This window comes from Delphinapterus leucas, chromosome 17 (assembly GCF_059928025.1).
Source record: "Delphinapterus leucas isolate spDelLeu-1000000601 "Yukka" chromosome 17, BTC_Dleu_Yukka2, whole genome shotgun sequence".
In the NCBI taxonomy this organism is placed as follows: domain Eukaryota; kingdom Metazoa; phylum Chordata; class Mammalia; order Artiodactyla; family Monodontidae; genus Delphinapterus; species Delphinapterus leucas.
The window spans coordinates 57922120-57928638 of NC_143145.1; positions in this window are offsets into that span (position 1 = coordinate 57922120).

The following is a 6519-nucleotide window of genomic DNA, read 5'->3' on the forward strand; positions in this document are numbered from 1 at the left end:
CTGGTTATTGCTTCCACTCCCCACCCCCCAACATTAGCAAGTTCATTGTTTTTGTTGGGTTTTTTTTCCATTATTATAACTAGTTAGCTAGCATGGAGAATCTGTACTTCAAATTTGGAAGAAAAGTTACCAGTGAATTATTTATAAAAATGATAAAGGAATCATTTGGCTTAGAATCATATAGAAATATCACATATGCTTTTAGTCAGATGTGTACTTAACCTGAAGCCATTCTTTCTGAAGCCATATCTATATTCAGAATTCTGCAAATCTTGTGTTCATTGTTTAGTCTTGTGATTTACTTATTTTCTCTTCTCTGAGAAATCATATTAGAGATGAAAGAGCACATCCATTCCAATGTTCTAGTCTTGTCTAATATCAGAGAATCAGTCAAAACCTCTCAATGACTGTAATCGTACATAGAAAGGTAGACAAAGCAGATTCTTCATAGCTCTGAGGTAGCTTTTGTGTAAAGGCTGTGTTTATTTTGTACCTAAAAATTCTAGGAGACATCTTTTGATATTTTTATTTGGAGCCCAGAATTTAAGTGAATCTTCTTTAATAAAAATGTAATGGACCCAAGTAACACTTCATTTAGCTCAACCCCCATAATCTGTCTATAAAAATAAAATACTTTCTTTGCAAAAGTAATTTGACTGTGTATATTAATATATATTTACCAGATATTGAGAAAGCATGAAACAGTTACACCTGTCCTATGACCATCTTATTTCACTTAAGTTACCTTGAAAGGATTTTAATCTAAATTTATCAGTGGTCATCATGAAGGCCAAAAGAGGAGTATGAGTTTAATTTAAGAAATATATTTGCAAAAGATGCTCTTGACCTACAATGTTTGAAAGTGTTTTCTGAAAAGAAATTGAGTGGAACACACAGGAATATGGCTTCTGTAGCTGGAGTGTGATCACTGCAGGGGGACCTTCAAGATGGCGGAAGAGTAAGACATGGAGATCACCTTCCTCCTGACAAATACATCAGAAATACATCTACGTGAGGAACAACTCCTAAAGAACACCTACTGAACGCTGGCAGAAGACCTCAGACCTCCTAAAAGGCAAGAAACTCCCCACGTACCTGGGTAGGGCAAAAGAAAAACAGAAAAAACAGAGACTAAAGGATAGGGACGGGACCTGCACCAGTGGGAGGGAGCTGTGAAGGAGGAAAAGTGTCCACACACTAGGAAGCCCCTTCGCGGGAGGAGACTGCGGGTGGCGGAGGGGGAAATCTTCAGAGCCGCGGAGGAGAGCACAGCAACAGGGGTGCGGAGGGCAAAGGGGAGAGATTCCCGCACAGAGGGTCAGTGCCGACTGGCACTCACCAGCCCGAGAGGCTTGTCTGCTCACACACCGTGGCGGGTGGGGGCTGGGAGCTGAGGCTCGGGCTTCGGAGGTCGGATCCCAGGGAGAAGACTGGGGTTGGCTACATGAACACAGCCTGAAGGGGGCTAGTGCACCACAGGTAGCCAGGAGAGAGACTGGGAAAAAGTCTGAACCTGCCTAAGAGGTGGAGACTATTTTTTCGGGGTGCGTGAGAAGAGGGGATTCAGAGCACCACCTAAACGAGCTCCAGAGACGGGCGCGATCCGCAGCTATCAGCGCGGACACCATAGATGGACATGAAACGTTAAGGCTGCTGCTGCAGCCACCAAGAAGCCTGTGTGCAAGCACAGGACACTATCCATGCCTCCCCTCCCGGGACCCTGTGCAGCCTGCCACTGCCAGGGTCCCGTGATCCAGGAAAACTTCCCTGGGAGAACACACAGTGCACAGCAGGCTGGTGCAACTCACGCTGGCCTCTGCCACTGCAGGATCTGCCCGCGTTCTGTACCCCTCCCTCCCCCAGGCCTGAGTGAGGCACAGCCCCCTAATCAGCTGCTCCACTAACCCCATCCTGTCTGAGCAAAGAACAGACGCCCTCAGGCGACCTACACACAGATGTGGGGCCAAATCCAAAGCTGAACCGCAGGAGCTGTGCAAACAAAGAAGAGAAAGGGAAATCTCTCCCACCAGCCTCAAGAGCAGCAGATTAAATCTCCACAATCAACTTGATGTGCCCTGCATCTTTGGAATACCTGAAGAGACAACGAATCAGCCCAAAATTGACCTTGGTGGACTTTGGGAGCAATGATATATATATATATATATTTCCATTTTCTCTTTTACTGTGTGGCTGACAGGGTCTTGGTGCTATGGCCTGGTGTCAGGCCTGTGCCTCTAAGGTGGGAGAGCTGAGATCAGGACATTGGTCCACCAGAGACCTCCTGGCTCCATGTAATATCAAATGGCAGAAGCCCTCCTGGAGATCTCCATCTCAACTATAAGACCCACCTCCACTCAACAACCAGCAACCTACAGTGCTGGATACCCTAGGCCAGACAACTAGCAAAACAGGAACAAAACCTCACCCACTAGCAGAGAGACTGCCTAAAATCATAACAAGGCCACAGACATCCAAAACACACCACCGGACATGGTCCTGGCCACCAGAACGACAAGACCCAGCCTCAACCACCAGAACACAGGCACTAGTCTCCTCCAACAGGAAGCCCACACAACCCATTGAACCAACTTTACCCACTGGGGGCAGACACCAAAAACAACGGGAACTACAAACCAGCAGCCTGCAAAAAGGAGACCCCAAACACAGTAAGTTAAGCAAAGTAAGAAGACAAAGAAACACACAGCAGATGAAGGTGCAAGGTAAAAACCCACCAGACCTAACAAATGAAGAGAAAATTGGCAGTCTACCTGAAAAAGAATTGAGAGTAATGATAGTAAACATGATCCAAAATCTTGGAAATACAATGGAGAAAATACAAGAAACGTTTAACAAGGAGCTAGAAGAACTAAATAGCAAACAAACAATGATGAACAACACATTAAATGAAATTTAAAAATCTCTAGAAGGGATCAATAGCAGATTAACTGAGGCAGAAGAACAGATAAGTGACCTAGAAGATAAAATACTGCAAATAACTACTGCAGAGCAGAATAACGAAAAAAGAATAAAAAGAATTGAAGACAGTCTCAGAGACCTCTGGGACAACATTAAATGCACCAGGATTCAAATTACAGGGGTCTCAGAAGAAGAAGAGGAAAATAAAAGGACTGAGAAAATATTTGAAGAGATTATAGTTGAAAACTTCCCTAATGTGGGAAAGGAAATAGTTAATCAAGTCCAGGAAGTGCAGAGAGTCCCATACAAGATAAATCCAAGGAGAAACACTCCAAGACACATATTAATCAAACTATCAAAAATTAAACACAAAGAAAAAATATTAAAAGCAGCAAGGGAATAACAACAAATAGCAGACAAGGGAATCCCCATAAGGTTAACAGCAGATTTCTCAGCAGAAACTCTGCAAGCCAGAAGGGAGTGGCAGGACATATTTAAAGTGATGAAAGGGAAAAGTCTACACTGAAGATTACTCTACCTAGCAAGGATCTCATTCAGATTCGAAGGAGAAATTAAAACCTTTACAGACAAGCAAAAGCTAAGAGAATTCAGCACCACAAAACCAGCTTTACAACAAATGCTAAAGGAAATTCTCTAGGCAGGAAACACAAGGAAAAGAACTACAATAACAAACCCAAAACAATTAAGGAAATGGTAATAAGAACATACATATCGATAATTACCTTAAATGTAAATGGATTAAATGCTCCAACCAAAAGACATAGACTGGCTGAATGGATACAAAAACAAGACCCATATATAGGCTGTCTACTGTCTGAAGAGACCCACTTCAGACCAAGGGACACATACAGACTGAAAGAGAAGGGATAGAAAAAGATATTCCATGCAAATGGAAATCAAAAGAAATCTGGAGTAGCAATACTCATATCAGACAAAATAGACTTTAAAATAAAGGCTATTACAAGAGACAAAGAAGGACACTACATAATGATCAAGGGGTCAAAAGAGAAGATATAACAATTGTAAAAATTTATGCACCCAACATAGGAGCACCTCAATATATAAGGCAAATGCTAAAGGTCATAAAAGGGGAAATCGACAGTAACACAATCATAGTAGGGGACTTCAACACCCCACTTTCACCAATGGACAGATCATCCATAATGAAAATAAATAAGGAAACACAAGCTTTAAATGATACATTAAACAACATGGACTTAATTGATATTTATAGGACATTCCATTCAAAAACAACAGAATACACTTTCTTCTCAAGTGTTTATGGAATATTCTCCAAGATAGATCATATCTTGGGTCACAAATCAACCCTTGGTAAATTTAAGAGAATTGAAATTGTATCAAGTATTTTTTCCAACCACAATGCTATGAGGTAAGATATCAATTATAGAAAACAATCTGTAAAAAATACAAACACATGGAGGCTAAAAAATACACCACTTAATAACAAAGAGATGACTGAAAAATCAAAGAGGAAATCAAAAAATACCTAGAAACAAATGATAATGAACACACGACAACTCAAAACCTATGGGATGCAGCAAAAGCAGTTCTAAGAGAGAAGTTTATGGCAATACAATCCCACCTCAAGAAACAAGAAACATCTCAAATAAACAACATAACCTTACACCTAAAGCAATTACAGAAAGAAGAACAAAAATACCCAAAATTAGCAGAAGGAAAGAAATCATAAAGATTAGAACAGAAATAAATGAAAAAGAAATGAAGGAAACAATAACAAAGATCAATAAAACTAAAAGCTGGTTCATTGAGAAGATAAACAAAATTGATAAACCATTAGCCAGGCTCATCAAGAAAAAAAGGCAGAAGACTCAAATCAACAAAATTAGAAATGAAAAAGGAGAAGTAACAACTGACACTGAAGAAATACAAGGGATCATGAGAGATTACTACAAGCAACTATATGCCATTAAAATGGACAACCTGGAAGAAATGGACAAATTCTTAGAAAAGCACAACCTTCCGAGACTGAACCAAGAAGAAATAGAAAATAAAAACAGACCAATCACAAGAACTGAAACTGAGACTGTGATTAAAAATATTCCAACAAGGTCTTCCCTGGTGGCGCAGCGGTTTAGAGTCCGCCTGCCAATGCAGGGGACACGGGTTCATGCCCCAGTCCGGGAAGATCCCACATACCATGGAGCAGCTGGGCCCATGAGCCATGGCCGCTGAGCCTGTGCGTCCGGAGCCTGTGCTCCGCAATGGGAGAGGCCATAACAGTGAGAGGCCCGCGTACCGCAAAAATAAAAAAAAAAAAATTCCAACAAAAAAAAGCCCAGGTCCAGATAGCTTCACAGGCGAGTTCTATCAAACATTTAGAGAAGAGCTAACACCTATCCTTCTCAAACTCTTCAAAAATATAGCAAATGGAGGAACACTCCCAAATTCATTCTACGAGTCCACCATCACCCTGAAACCAACATCAGACAAAGATGTCACAAAGAAAGAAAACTACAGGCCAATATCACTGATGAACATAGATGCAAAAATCCTCAACAAAATACTAACAAAGGGAATCCAACAGCTCATTAAAAGTATCATACACCATGATCAAGTGGGGTTCATCCCAGGAATGCAAGGATTCTTCAAAATATGCAAAGCAATCAATGTGATACACCATATTACCAAATTGAAGGAGAAAAGCCATATTATCCTCTCAACAGAAACAGAAAAAGCTTTTGACAAATTCAGCACCCTTTCTTGATAAAAACCCTCCAGAAAGTAGGAATAGAGGGAACTTACCTCAACATAATAAAGGCCATATATGACAAACCCACAGCCAACGTCGTTCTCAATGGTGAAAAACTGAAACCATTTCCTCTAAGATCAGGAACAAGACAAGGTTTCCCACTCTCACCACTATTATTCAACATAGTTTGGGAAGTTTTAGCTACAGCAATCAGAGGAGAAAAAGAAATAAAAATAATCCAAGTTGGAAAAGAAGTAAAGCTGTCACTGTTTGCAGATGACATGATGCTATACATGGAGAATCCTAAAGATGCTACCAGAAAACTACTAGAGCTAATCAATGAATTTGGTAAAGTAGCAGGATACAAAATTAATGCACAGAAATCTCTGGCATTCCTATACACTAATGATAAAAATCTGAAAGAGAAATTAAGGAAACACTCCCATTTATCATTGCAACAGAAAGAATAAAATACCTAGGAATAAACCTACCTAAGGAGAAAAAGGACCTGTATGCACAAAACTGTAAGACACTGATGAATGAAATTAAAGATGATATAAACAGATGGAGAGATATACCATGTTCTTGGATTAGAAGAATCAACATTGTGAAAATGACTCTACTACTCAAAGCAATCTACAGATTCAATGCAATCCCTATCAAACTACCAATGGCATTTTTCACAGAACTAGAACAAAAAATTTCACAATATGTATGGAAACACAAAAAAACCCGAAACGCCAAAGCAATCCCGAAAAAGAAAAATGGAGCTGGAGGAATCAGACTCCCTGACTTCAGACTATACTACAAAGCTACAGTAATCAAGACAGTTTGGTACTGGCACAAAAACC